At 38.5% G+C, this 12,894-nt stretch overlaps 1 protein-coding gene across 1 annotated transcript in view; it reads left to right on the plus strand.

Moving 5' to 3' along the window:
• The window catches only part of UBL3 (ubiquitin like 3), a 55,635-nt gene that overhangs the window by 32,059 nt on the left and 10,682 nt on the right, over window positions 1-12,894 (plus strand). The window lies entirely within an intron of this gene.

Consider the following 12,894-nt stretch of genomic DNA (forward strand, 5'->3'; position numbering starts at 1 on the left):
TACTCCTAGACTGGCAGCTGGTTGGAACAACAGAAGCACTTGACTGGCTTCAGAAAGGAAGGTGGATAAGCTGTGCCTTTTAGAGTTCAACAGTGAATGCAGAGCAGAGTAAATAACTGGATCGGGCTTTATTTGTGATGTCATTCCATTAACTTCAGTCAGTTGACTTCAGCAAACTTAGCTTGGGGATGCATTAGTGCCGTAATGTTTAAATAGAAGAAAAACATGTAAGCTTTCTATAAACATGGCTTAATTTTTTTGTTGAATGTTAAGGGTAACTTCTTGAGGAAGGAAAAAAAAGAAAGTGCGTTCAGGCAGAGGTCAAAGTCAAGCTGTTTGCTCTTGAAGAGTTGTATTCGGAACAACTTGGCATCAGCATCAAAATCCTTGATTTTTATCACATAATTCAGTGTTTTCTCTGGACTATTTTAGGAGGAAAACAATTAGAAAAGGTATTCTTCTTCATATCTGAGTTGCTTGGTTTTGCTACAGTAAATGACCTCTCTGGTCACTGAAACATCCATTTTGATTAACATATGAACTGTATTTTGCATCAGAAACAAAAATATAAAATGCTCTGTGTCTTGCGTTTAATTATCACAGCTCAGTGATTTATAGTGCTTCGGAATGGCAAAACTTTGGCTGACTGCCATGATACACAGGAAGCCAGAGAACCTAGGAATTGGTATCTATTGATAAAATTTTAATTTTATGGTATGCCCACCCAAGTGGTCTGAAATACATCTCTAAGTCAAGGTGCAACTCTTTGCCTCTTTCATGTTTTAAAAGATTTTAAAGATTTTTTTCCATCTTGTTTTTGTCATACACTCTCAAGGCCTGAAAAATTTCATACTTTGGTGCTGACCAAGTTAAAGGACCTGTCAGCAGAGTCCTAATGTGACTCTGAAGTGAGAAGCTGCAAATTTGACCTCCTATTGCTGGTATTTCCATTGGGATGTAGCTCCTGAAAAATCCTAGGGAAGTTTTTTTCTAATTCACGCAATGTACTTATTAATAGCTCAGAGTTGATATGAGGGGACTTCCATGGAACTGTGTCACTCTTTATTTGTCTTTATGGAGTGACTTTTTTTTTCCCCAAGATTTTTTCATGCTGTGTTTCATTTAAATGGCAAAGAATATTTATTTTAGCTATAATCTCCTACTTAGTCACAGTGTGGTGTTTTCTGTACTGCACAGTAAACTGTATTAAATAACATATAATGTAACAGTAATTGCAAGAGAAAAAAGAGAATAAAATTGGATTCAGAAGGTTGGGTTGTTTCCTAGCTTTTGTTTTGTTGTTTTTTTTCTTCTCCAAATCAGGCTATTTTAGTACTTGATTGTCATTGTCCCTTTTTGGGGGCCTGAAGAGTAGCACATTTTAAATGTATTGCAAATTAAATATTTGCATTGAAGATCATTTTCTTTTTGAGGAAAAAAATAATCTCATGCTATAATCTTCATGAGTAAGATCTCATGTATCTTTATGTTCTCATAGGTAAGGAGTAGACCATTCATTTCCTGGACAACGGGGTGATTTTTTGTGGGTTCTTATGGGGGGGTTTTGTATGTTTGTATGTTTCTTTTATGTTTGGTTTTGTTTTTTTTCTGTTTAAAGAAATGCGCTTTTTTTCCTTATTTATAGATTTTCTGAGTTGGCTAGTTACTTGTGTCTTTTCATGTATATGTTCATGCACCTGAATATACACACTGAAGTGATTCTTAGTTGGTGTTCCTGTCTCTCGTGGTAGACAGTGGAAGCAAAGGGAGGAGCAGTTGGACATGTACAATAAAGTCTAACTCAGGAATGCAGAGAGCCCAATGCATCTTTATTATGTTTAGGTGACTGAATATGAAAAATCATGTTTTAAAACTTCATTTAAAAACAAACAAAACCATTTAAAAGTTTCCAAGCTTTTCTCCTGAAAATTAGGATGTGGAACTAGATGGTATCCACGAATATGTGCTGCTTGCAATTACAATTATTTTGATTGCTCCAGTAAATAGCAGCTCCCTTGAAACTTTTTCATGTATTTTTAATGTTTTCTTTGTGTTCACTTTTTTTCCCCCCCAGAGAGTTTCAGTTTTGGTCAAATCGAAGCTGATGTATATTTTCATCCAGGCTATAACTGGAAGACTACTTTGACTTTTGTCTATGGTCTGACCTGTGTGATTATGAAACTGTAATACCTTTCAATCTAGGTAATCTTCTAAATACATGGTTAAATCAAATTGATCCCTACAAAGTTGGTTAAAGGTAAAAAATAATTGATTGGGGATTATGAAGGGATAGAGAGTATGTATCTGCCACTTGCACTTGGAAAAAGTAGCAATGTATGGAACTGGCTCCATGGAATTGTATGTTCTCCTTTGTTAGCAGCACCAGTAGTATTCACTTTCAAACTGGAGCTGTTAGGCCTTGCACAACATCAGTGTACACAGACTTGGTGGTGTTGCATCGGTCTTTTAAAAGATGCCATTGAACTGTCCTAAATAATATTTTAAAATAATGCATAAATATTCTCTCTACAGAACACATTAGAACAATTACCGAGTTACATCAGAATTAAATCCAAATTTAAGTGACTAGAATTATCATAAATCATATGTGGGGTGGACTTCTAAGTTTCAAATATCAGCTTAATAGGAGAGGATGGAAACAAGGGGTTGGGCCTGTCCAGGGGCAGCTCCTGAGAAGAGATGGTGGAATGGTCACACAGATGGTACACACCGATTTCACTTTTAAATTATGGAGTCAAATACTGGGATATGTGTCATTAAAAGATATTTTTAGGGAGACAGATTGAAAATACAGAAACAGACACCTTCTCTCTCTCTCCTACTCACACTCGTTCCCACTTCAGAAAGAAACCCTGAAATGCTCTTCTCTGCTGTTATTATATGTAAGTTCTGAAGAAGGCATACAAGTGCCTGTGTTGGAGCTTCAGCACTGGGATATGTCACAGCAGGATGTCCTGGTTCCTGTTTTATGGGTCCCTCCTGAGAAGAGGAGCTGTAAACCACCATAGTTACCAAAGCACCTCACTGTGGCCGTGCTGACTAGAGCTAAGTGGTTCAGCCTGCAAGCATGAACTTCCCTTGTGGGCATTGACATTTGATGCAATTTTACTGCTTTTCCCACTCTCGTGTTTAGAATGAACCGGCTCAGTGTGGTATACTAATTGCTAAAATGGTCTCTACCAAAATTTAATGTTAATCTGAGTATCTCAATTTCTCTGTTTTGTGTTTTAATCACTTTATTCCTCAGTGAAAGTACACTTACTCCAACACTGAGATGGAAGAATGAACTTTGAAAATAGCAAACTTGAATGCCACATGGCATATTTTCTGCATTTTTTACTACCTATTTATATTAAGTCTCCTGGTCTTCTGGCATGTGTTAAAGACAAGTTAAAGGTCTTCTGTGTCTTGTAATTTGCACATTAGGATCACGATGGACTAAGACAATTATAACATGTGCAGGGTGAAACTGCCCTGACTATGGCTAATGAGTAATCAGAGTAGGTCTTTGAGTCTTCTCTGTCAGAGTGAATTCTCCTGGGGGGCAGCACAGCAGGAGACAGTTTATGACTCAAGTATATACCTGGGATACAGTAGCCAGAATTCCGTTTGAGCTGAGAAGACCAGGTGCTTGATCACTTGCCTATTTCAGGTAAAGTAGTGCCTCAGTTTTCTTGTACTGCTGGGAGACAAATTACTCTGTGGTAGAGTCTTATTTCATTAAATCATGAAAAAATCTTTTGCTAATAGAACCAGTATGTTGGAAGAAAAAGTTATTCTTCGGGTTTTAATGTCTTGTTAAAATTGATTTTCAGTGAAAATTTAGTTCTTAATTAGCTCCAGCAGACATGTTAGTGTGCTGTGTTTACATCATCCCTCTCCATAAAACCCCAAAAAACCAAACCAATCGAGAATTGTTTCAGGAATGCAAATAGTCAGGATAGTAAAGGAAATAGTATGTAAACTTGACTGAAATCCATTGTATTTTGCTGGTTATTTATCACAGTGGCTGTATTAATTTATTTTGAAGAGCAGTGTTTTCTAGATATTTCTTCTGAAAACACAACCCTGGAACTCATGGGAGGATATTGCATTGTTCCTGTGTTATTTGAACTGAAGTGAGGAAATGGATGAAGTGTGACTGAACACAAGGGTTTTAAGTTCAAGAGTGACATGGTTTCTATAGAAACAGCTAGTTCTATCATAGCTACCGAGTTAAGTGCCTATAGGATTTTGCTTTCCTCCCCCATTTAAATAAAATCTATTTATGCTCTTTTTTGGTTTTCTCTTTCTTTTCACTTCAAGTTTCTGAAATTTGCTAACTGAACTTTCAGCAGTGCAAAGCTGCCTTAGCCATTCCTTGTTTGAGGAAGCAGTTGCATATAAAACCATATTTGTTTCACTTTGTAGTAATCTAAAGGTGAGTGTGTCATTGGAACTGGTATGAAGTTCACCTTAGCCTTGAACAGAGTGACGCAGGTTGCTGTCACATTTACCTGGTGTCATGTTGGGATTGCCCTACTTTCACAAGTGCTGTGGCTTTGAATGAGTGACGCAGCTGGCAATGAAACTTCAGAGCTTTGTTCATTCACATGGACAATTTATATTTCTTCTCATTTTCCATGTATTGACATGTCTTTCTCACAATACAAAGGAAATTTATTAGGAGTATTGCAAGGGGCTGTAGAGGTAGAGCAAAGCTAAATACAGGGGTTCTGAGCGTTGCCAAGTGTAAATTGTAGGTGTTCAGTTGAGGAAGTGTGGTTAAGTTACCTGTGTTTCTTATAAAGTATCTGGTGAAAATAAGTGTCTAGAAATGTGATCCATGAGAACTGTAGTTTTATTTATTTTGCCAAGCTACTCTTGAAGAAGAGTTCAGGATGAAGGTCATTGAGAATGCTTGCACAGTTGGGCTACAAATTTAAACTTTTGCTCTCTTACTTCCTTACCTTGGGCACTTCAGTCCCTCTACCAGCTAGTTTCTTGGTTGAGAAGGAGCTAATATTATTCCAGTTGTGTCTCAAATTCCCAGGAAGTTCTGGAAGTCTTCAGAAGGCTGCCTGGGGAAATGACTTAGTTTCAATGACCATGAGCTGATACAGTTAAAATTGAATGGAAGAATAAACAAAGCAGGAGTACGTGTAAAGGCTTTGGATTTCAAGGAGGCAGATGCTGATTAAACTAAATGTACTGAGTTAGTAATAAGGAGTGTATCTGAGGGCTGTGCATGCTTGATGTTTTTTCAGGTTGAAGAAGTTAAGGTATAAAATATCTGCGTGCTAGATGAGTGAAAAGATGTGAAAAGAGACTTTGAACTTGACAGATGAGTAACCATCTTGGGAAGGATGTTGAGAAGGAGTAGAGAAAAAAATAATGGAATAAAATTCATGATTTCTATTTATCCAATTTAGATCATGACAGATTCATCAGCCAATTTTCTCTGGAAGGAAAGTGTTTTCCAGATGAAGGAAATGCAGAAGAGATGTAATCTGCCTGGACTTCAGTGAGTAGTTGATGTTGCGTAGGAAGGAGTCAGTGGAGGAAGGCAAGGTTTGATTGAGTGTGTGACTTAGGTGGAGAAAATGGTAAGGTACAGTGTTCAGGATGTGTGAGGCTGTCAGCTATGCTTAGTGGAATTCCTTAAAGATAATTTTGGGACCAGCTGTCTTAGTAATGTTTTCGTTTATGCCAATAGGACATGGAAAATCAGTATGCTGATGAAATTTGTTGATGATGTATAGTATAGAAGATGATTGTGGTGTTGTGTGGAGATGAGATTATCTCAAAGACTGAATTAATAGGAACAGAATTAATTGAATTAAAATAAAAAATATCCTGTGCATTATGAGTGTCTATTGTTACGATTTGGGATGGCTCAGATAACCATATGTGAACTCCGGTTGCTTCCGAGGGCTTACAGCAAAGATTTATTGAAAGACAGACTCTTTTTTAGAGTGTTTCAGTACAGTCAATGTGATTTGTCATTTAGAGCAACACCTCTCGACCATTCCTTACAAGTAAACGAGTTAGAAAAACACCAGGGGTCAGGAAAAGGGATATCTACAAGGATTGTTTGGATTCCTCCTTATGATTTCCCAAGCCAGAGTGAGAGTTACGGACTTGGCTTTCCCACAGGCCCAAGATAGTGCCTGAAGCCTAAGAATCTATTTTCTGACCACTGTCAGTTCCCACAGGTGGCTAAAATCTGTATTTTGAAATGCAAGCTTGAAAGTTTATGTCATAGAAACAAGTGAGCTAGAGAAGAGCATTGTGAGATTACTGCATTACAAATGTAAAACAGTTGTGATGTTTGTAATTGAAAATGGAGAGGCTTTTGCAGTCAATTTCAGGAGGTTCTAGTATCATTTTAGAAATTCCTGCAATACTGTATATCATTCTAATTATGCATGCTTAAGAAAGTTTAAACAAAACTGAAGCAAGTATGTATTAAAGTGGATCGTGGAGTTGTTCACTTTGGAAAGGACCTTGAGCAATTTTCTATCCCAAACTCCTCCTGGAAGCAGGGTCACCACTGAATTCAGACTAGATTGCTTGGGGCTTTGTTGATTTACCTTGAAAATCAACAAGGCAAGAGCTTCCAGAGCATCTCTGAGTGACCTCTGTTTTGAGATCCTCAGGGTGAAAACTTTTTTACCTGATGGCAGTTCAGAGTCTCTTGTTTCTGTTTATGACCACTGTTGGCCTTCTGTCTTGGACCTCAGTAAAGAGGTCCTTAGGCATGGGAAGGCTGCTAATAGATCCCCTCCAGGCCTACCAACTCTACCTTAGTCTCTACTGATGTGTTTCAGAATTCTGAAGACAGTGTTCCCACCAAGGGCCAGCCTTTTAATGAGGAAAACCTTGGCTTGTTAATTTTAGTCAAGTGTGTCGTTGCCTGCAGATGTGGAAGAAAGCCATCAAAACTCCAAGATTTTTTTTTTGGTAAAGCATGATGTGCATGTGGCATCCGTGAGTGTAAGGTATTCAAGAATAAACTTTGTCAGACTCCAGGGCATCCCCTTGGATGACCTGGGACACGAGGAAGGGAGTTTGAGCCCTGGACAGGGGGTTATGGAACCAGTCCAGGGGGTTTGGAGGCCTTGGCACAGAACCCAGGAAGACACTGGCTTTGATTTTAGTCCATGGGAGAGGCTTCTAACACTGAGAGAGGAATTACAAACCACAAAGGTGTGAAAACAGTATTTTAGCACAGCACAGGATGAAAAAATTTAGTAGTTTTGGGGTTCTTAGAATAGAGGTAAGTGAGGGGACAAAATGGAGGAATTGGGCTGGTGTCTTGAGTTCCCCTCCTTCTTCCTTGTCCTCCATTTTCTGAGTTAGTGACACAAGGTAGTTTGAATGGATTGGGTCAAAGTAGAAATTACCCTCTTAGTATAGGCACTAGGCATTGGTATAAAATTGTAAATAATTTGACACATAGTTAGCTGTATAAAAGTAAAGCAACGCCCCATCGGCAGGCAGTCGCCTCGTGTCTCAGCCACTGTCTGGACCTCAGCTGGGAACAGAGAAAATTTTGAGATACAAACCTGAAAACAAGGCCTTGAAGACTCCACTTTTTTCTTGCGACGCGACTCGGGGCTTTTAGAGAGCCAAGGCCTCTTAACAACCTGAATCTCGGGTGAGAAACCCAACCCCAGAAACTTAAGCTGGGAATGAGAAGAAAGCACTCAGTGAAACAGCTCAGGTTCTACAACAGCCTTCTAGGGCATGTGAAAACTGAAGTTCTTCATTGTACTTAGGTGGATGGATTCCAGGAGTAACCTGGTGTCCAGAACCTGCACGTCCCTGCTGACTTGGCTTGTGTGATGCTGCTGTTATGCTTAGACTGTTTTTTCTGCTTGGTTCAACCTCGTATGTAATTCTGGTGGAATTCAGTCACTAAAGTGGGGCTGGGGGGGGGTCTCTCTTTGGCCTAGAGCCATTAGGAGACCTTAATGTGTCTTTAGAGAACCAACTTACTTCTTACAATAATGAACTTGAACAAGAAAGTAAGTGTCCTGGATGTTGAGGAAAAAATTGTTTTCTGTATGTATATGAAACTTAAAACACTAAAGAAAAGTTTAAACTAACTTGGGGCTGCATATGACGTAGTGATATGACACTTTTCCTTCTCTGCATTTTAATTGTAAGTTGGGGAGCAATCTTAAGCTGTTACTGGAGCATAAAATTGATAACCAACTAGCTTGTTGAACTGAATAGACGAGAAGTCACTTAAACATTAGGAAAATGAGATTTCCAACCTATACAATGTTTATTGATGTTAAAGTAACTTCTAATTTATTTAACATTAGCTGTGAAATTAGAAGCACTATGGCACTAAGACATTTTGTAGGTATGCCTTAAAGAATGAACAAACTTTGCAGATGCCTAGAACAAAGAAAACATAACTTACTCTATGTCAGCATATATGTGATCCAAATTTATCTTCCAAAAATTGTGATCACAGTTGTTACTATAATCTTTTCATAAATATAATTTTATTTTTGGGTGGTTTTCTGTTTGGTGGTGGGGTTTGTTGTTGTTTGCAGAATATAATCTACATTGAAAATTTTTATTGTGTATGCAGTGCAACTAACGGGGTAGTTACTGGAGCTGTGATTGTGAGATTGGGGTGGGAGGGAGAGGGTGAGGTTTGCATGCTCGAGATCACAAACAGAATGTGCTATTACATAATTGTGCAGAGGGGATGTAGTCTGCAAATTGTATTTAGTCCTTCTTCTGATACTCTGGCTGCCCTTGACTGCTTTCAGTAGTAATGTTGCAGTTGGTACTACAACGCAGAAGTGTGAGGATATGAACCTTATCACTTCGTTGTAGCAAAAGGCTGGAACTCCCTTTGGTACCTTGAAAAAAAGAAAAACCATAGTCAGGACTGTTGTAACATCCCCAGTTAAAGAGCAAACTTGTCAGGACCATGAGAATTGCAAAAGTCTTTTGTGACCAAAACACTTGACAGGAATCAGTGGAGGGGCTTTGAGCATACCAGGAATACCAACATAACCTGCTTGGCAGCTTTTAATGTAGGAAATAGGATACAGGATAGATAAGATTACTAAGAATCCTTTCTTAACTTGAAAAATAAAAATTTGATGCTTTTGTGTCAAAATTCCTCTACCTAACCAAGACTTTTTTCTGCACTTTGAGTATTTGTGTATTCAGATTTGCTCTTTCTTCTTTTAGTTCTGAGATTTCTGGAATTTTGCCAGAAATATTTTTTTTTTCAGATCCCCTATAGTTTGTTTGCAAGACTGAGTAGTACAGCAGCTACAAGTTGTTAAATTTACTAATATTCTTGAGGGAAAATAGATTGGACTTTAAATTTATAGGCAAATTTGGGGATTATTTGCTTCAGAGCTTTTATGGTAGTGTGATACACAACTCAAGACCAAGATTCCTTCAAGTGAAGATTAAGAAACATAAATATATATAGAGAGAGAGACAAACATGCAAACTAAATGTGTGGGTGGCATGCTATACTATAAATAAGAAAATACTTGAATCTTTCATTGGAACAGCTGTTTCTTTGCACTTGATGCAACATCTGCTTGACTGACTTAGAAAATTCATTTTGGGCTTCTGCTGATATGTGATTTTTTTTTTAAATGAAAATATTTATCCTGCATTTTACACAGTTTGTAATATACTCTGTAAAATTATTATCTTATCTCAATGTGCCGTTTAGATTTCATAGTATGGCTATAAGAAATGCTCTTCAGCAACAAGAAACTTACCCAGCTTAGGGAGGTAGGGGGAAAGAAGGATCTAGTATTTTTCACCTTTTTTCCCACCCTCACGTTGCTTATATTGATTTAAATGGTGTATATTAACTGCAGAGGTATGATTCAATCAAATCTTCCAGGAAACCAAGTTAGTTTTGGTTATTTTTTAGTGATACTCATCTCCTTTCTGTAATGACTTTAGTGTGTCTGGTGATCTCAAAACTCAGTAGTGAGAATAAAAAGAAATGTTATGGTAGAAGAAGAATAATAATTTCACTTCTGTGTTATTGCAGTGCCATAATCATACTTTTAAGTGCTGAGCAGGGCTAATCTTCTGGGGGTTGTTTTAGTCAACTCCTTGTTGACAGGTAATTGTAGGGAGTGGATGGTTTGGTGTTACATTTACTGCCTGGGAAAGTGCTATGGTCATCAAACAGGTAATCCCCAGCACTGCTAAACTACACAGCGATAAAGCAAAAGAATTTTTTAGATAAACTATATAAATTCTGAGTTTGGGAACTGCTTAGACAGAGAGAGCAAGCTAAAGGGGGTGTCTTGTGAGCCAGTTAGAGTATAGGAAATGGATATGGGGAATTGGAATGGGAGGCAGAAGGGCCTCTGGTGAAGAAGCTAAGGTAGGCACTGGTGCCGAAAATTTGGGGTTGGTTTGTTCTTTTAAACAGGCAGCCCATTCCAAGCACAACTAACAGTTTGTGATGTGGTCAGAACTACCTGAATTTTTGGCAGTATGTTGGTGTTGGAAGGAGGTGCATTAATGCTTAAAAAATAATTAAAAATAATGAGGTATAGAGAGAGTGGAATCAAATGCAGTACACCCCACTTCCAAAAGCTGGAGCATGGCAAACTGATGAAAAAAACTTACTTTCTACGTGCACATTTTATAGTGTCCTCTGAATGTGTACTTAGTAACTAATGTGATGCTATTTTGCAAACTGTTGGTTAAACAGGGGAAATTAAAAGGTATTAGAGAAACTGTGTGTCTTTGAGCCTCATATAAAGGACCTAGCTGAGAGGAGGGGAGGCAGCTCAGAGAGAGCTTTTTATTAAATTCATTATGAAACAACGGTCAGGTCAGTTTTGATGTTTCCTAATTCATTTAATGACAAAGGTAAGTGTAAAGATGTCTTGCTGCTAGAATTCATGGATGACATGAAGTTTGAAAAGTGCTTGTAATGTTGAGAGGAAGAACAACTTTTGGGGGATTTCTTAGGTCCAGTGCCCAGACATGGGGGGAATCTGAAACATCTTTGTGATGCAGAAAACTTCTTTACACCTAGCCTCCTTTCTCTCTGAGGGATGCATTAATAGGATTGAGATGAAATCTGGGGCCATGTGCTTTAGGATGATACAGCCAAGATAAAAAGTTTGTTGAATAATTGAAAGGATCAAGGTACAAAAGGGTGCAAAGTAACTGAGCAAACAGCATGGTGCACTTGTGAAGAAATCACAGAAGATGTTTCCAGTAGACAGAGGAAATTACTGATGGTGTTATACAAGCATCTGGTGAGACATTATGTAGCATGCCTCAGAAATTGTCATTTGTTTGAGGAGAAAATTGCTTTTCCAGAAGAAATCGTGCAGAGACAGGCTCCTAGGGTGAAAGGAGGAATAGGTGTCTCACTAGAGAAAGCTTGAAGAGCTTAACTGGGGTAGTCCAGCTAAAGAAACTGTATAAGTGGGTGTTGTCTATACATACACAGGTGGAGACAGTAAAGGGGGGCAAAATACTGAAACTGAGAGACAATATAAGCAAAACAACACCTGAACATAGTCCAACTTTTTGAAGGTGTAGTTTCATCACAGCAGTCAGGTTTTTAGAGTAAACAGGAACAGTATAACTTGATCTGCGTATTCTGCTAAATATTGGTGAAATTTGACAATAATTCCTTAATCATTATGGAAATTTCAAAGAAAACAAAACTTCATTGTGTATAGCCAAATGTATTCTAAATTTTATGAAGAATTGTCTTTGACTAAACAGCATTCCCTCAGTTTCTCCCTTTCAAAATTTTTTGTGATTTCCTGGTATGCAATGATGCTCCTGATGCTCCTGGCTCTGGTGCTTTCTCAGAGACAACTACCACTTGGCTGCTTTCCTGGGCTAATGGGAGAACTTTTATTTTCCAAAGGGTGTTAGTAGGAGGACGGAGGAGAACCTAGCCTTTTATGCTCACTCTTTTTATACTTGCTACACTTTGAAATAGACACTGAATTGCTTTTAGGAGGGGTCATTTCCTTCATTGACCTTGAAGTGTGCTGAATGATAGAGATTATAATTTGGATACCTCCATTAGGTGCTTAAAGATAGGTAGGATGAATCCAAGCCAAGCATTCAAGAGGGAAGAGATGATCTGTCTTAAAGAGCTTCTGAAATAAGTGGAGAGTAGGCAGCTGAGGCAGGGCTCTTATGTTCAGTGGCTGTGATGCTCTGAGATTTTTTTCAAGAAGTCTAGAAAACCTGGGCATTACTGTAAATTTTTCACTTGATACTTGATGTAGAAAACAGTTTACTGAATTCCAACAAAGAAAGCTTTGTTGCAACTTGTCTAAAGGGAGAGCCACAGCTTGAGAGTGTGACTTGGAAGAAAGTATCCAAGAGGTTACTCTGCTGAAGTCTCGCTGAAACTTGATGAAATGTGGGCTTGTAGGTCAAAGCACAAGAGCAGCTGGACTCCTGCTTGCCATGGGCATTGCGGAGTGCTAGCTACCCAAATGTGTTTTGTGACCTTGCTAGCAGTCGCTCGAGGAGCCAACATTTAATCCCTTTTGCATTGTAAATAATGTCATGGTGAGCCCTTTATGTGTGTTATTTTAATGCTATATGGAAAAGAAATTCTATTCAGTAATTTGCAAATAGAAGAGAGGAAAAATATGGCTTAAGGTGCCGGTGGTAATATGGAGGAAATTAATGAAAGAAAAAATTATGGTGTGATGTTATTACTGTGTTGCATGTGGACCTCACCTTGCTTGCAGTGAGAGACAGTTGTGGGACAAAGTTTTGGATTCAGAAGACTGGCAGAGGGATTCAGGAAGCAGCTTTGTGGCAGCAGGGAGCAAGGAAGGATGCTGTCTGACTCCCTGGCATTTTGTAGGAAGGCACTGGCTGAGATTG

This window comes from Zosterops lateralis (assembly GCF_965231275.1).
Source record: "Zosterops lateralis genome assembly, chromosome: 2".
Taxonomy (NCBI): Eukaryota; Metazoa; Chordata; class Aves; order Passeriformes; family Zosteropidae; genus Zosterops; species Zosterops lateralis.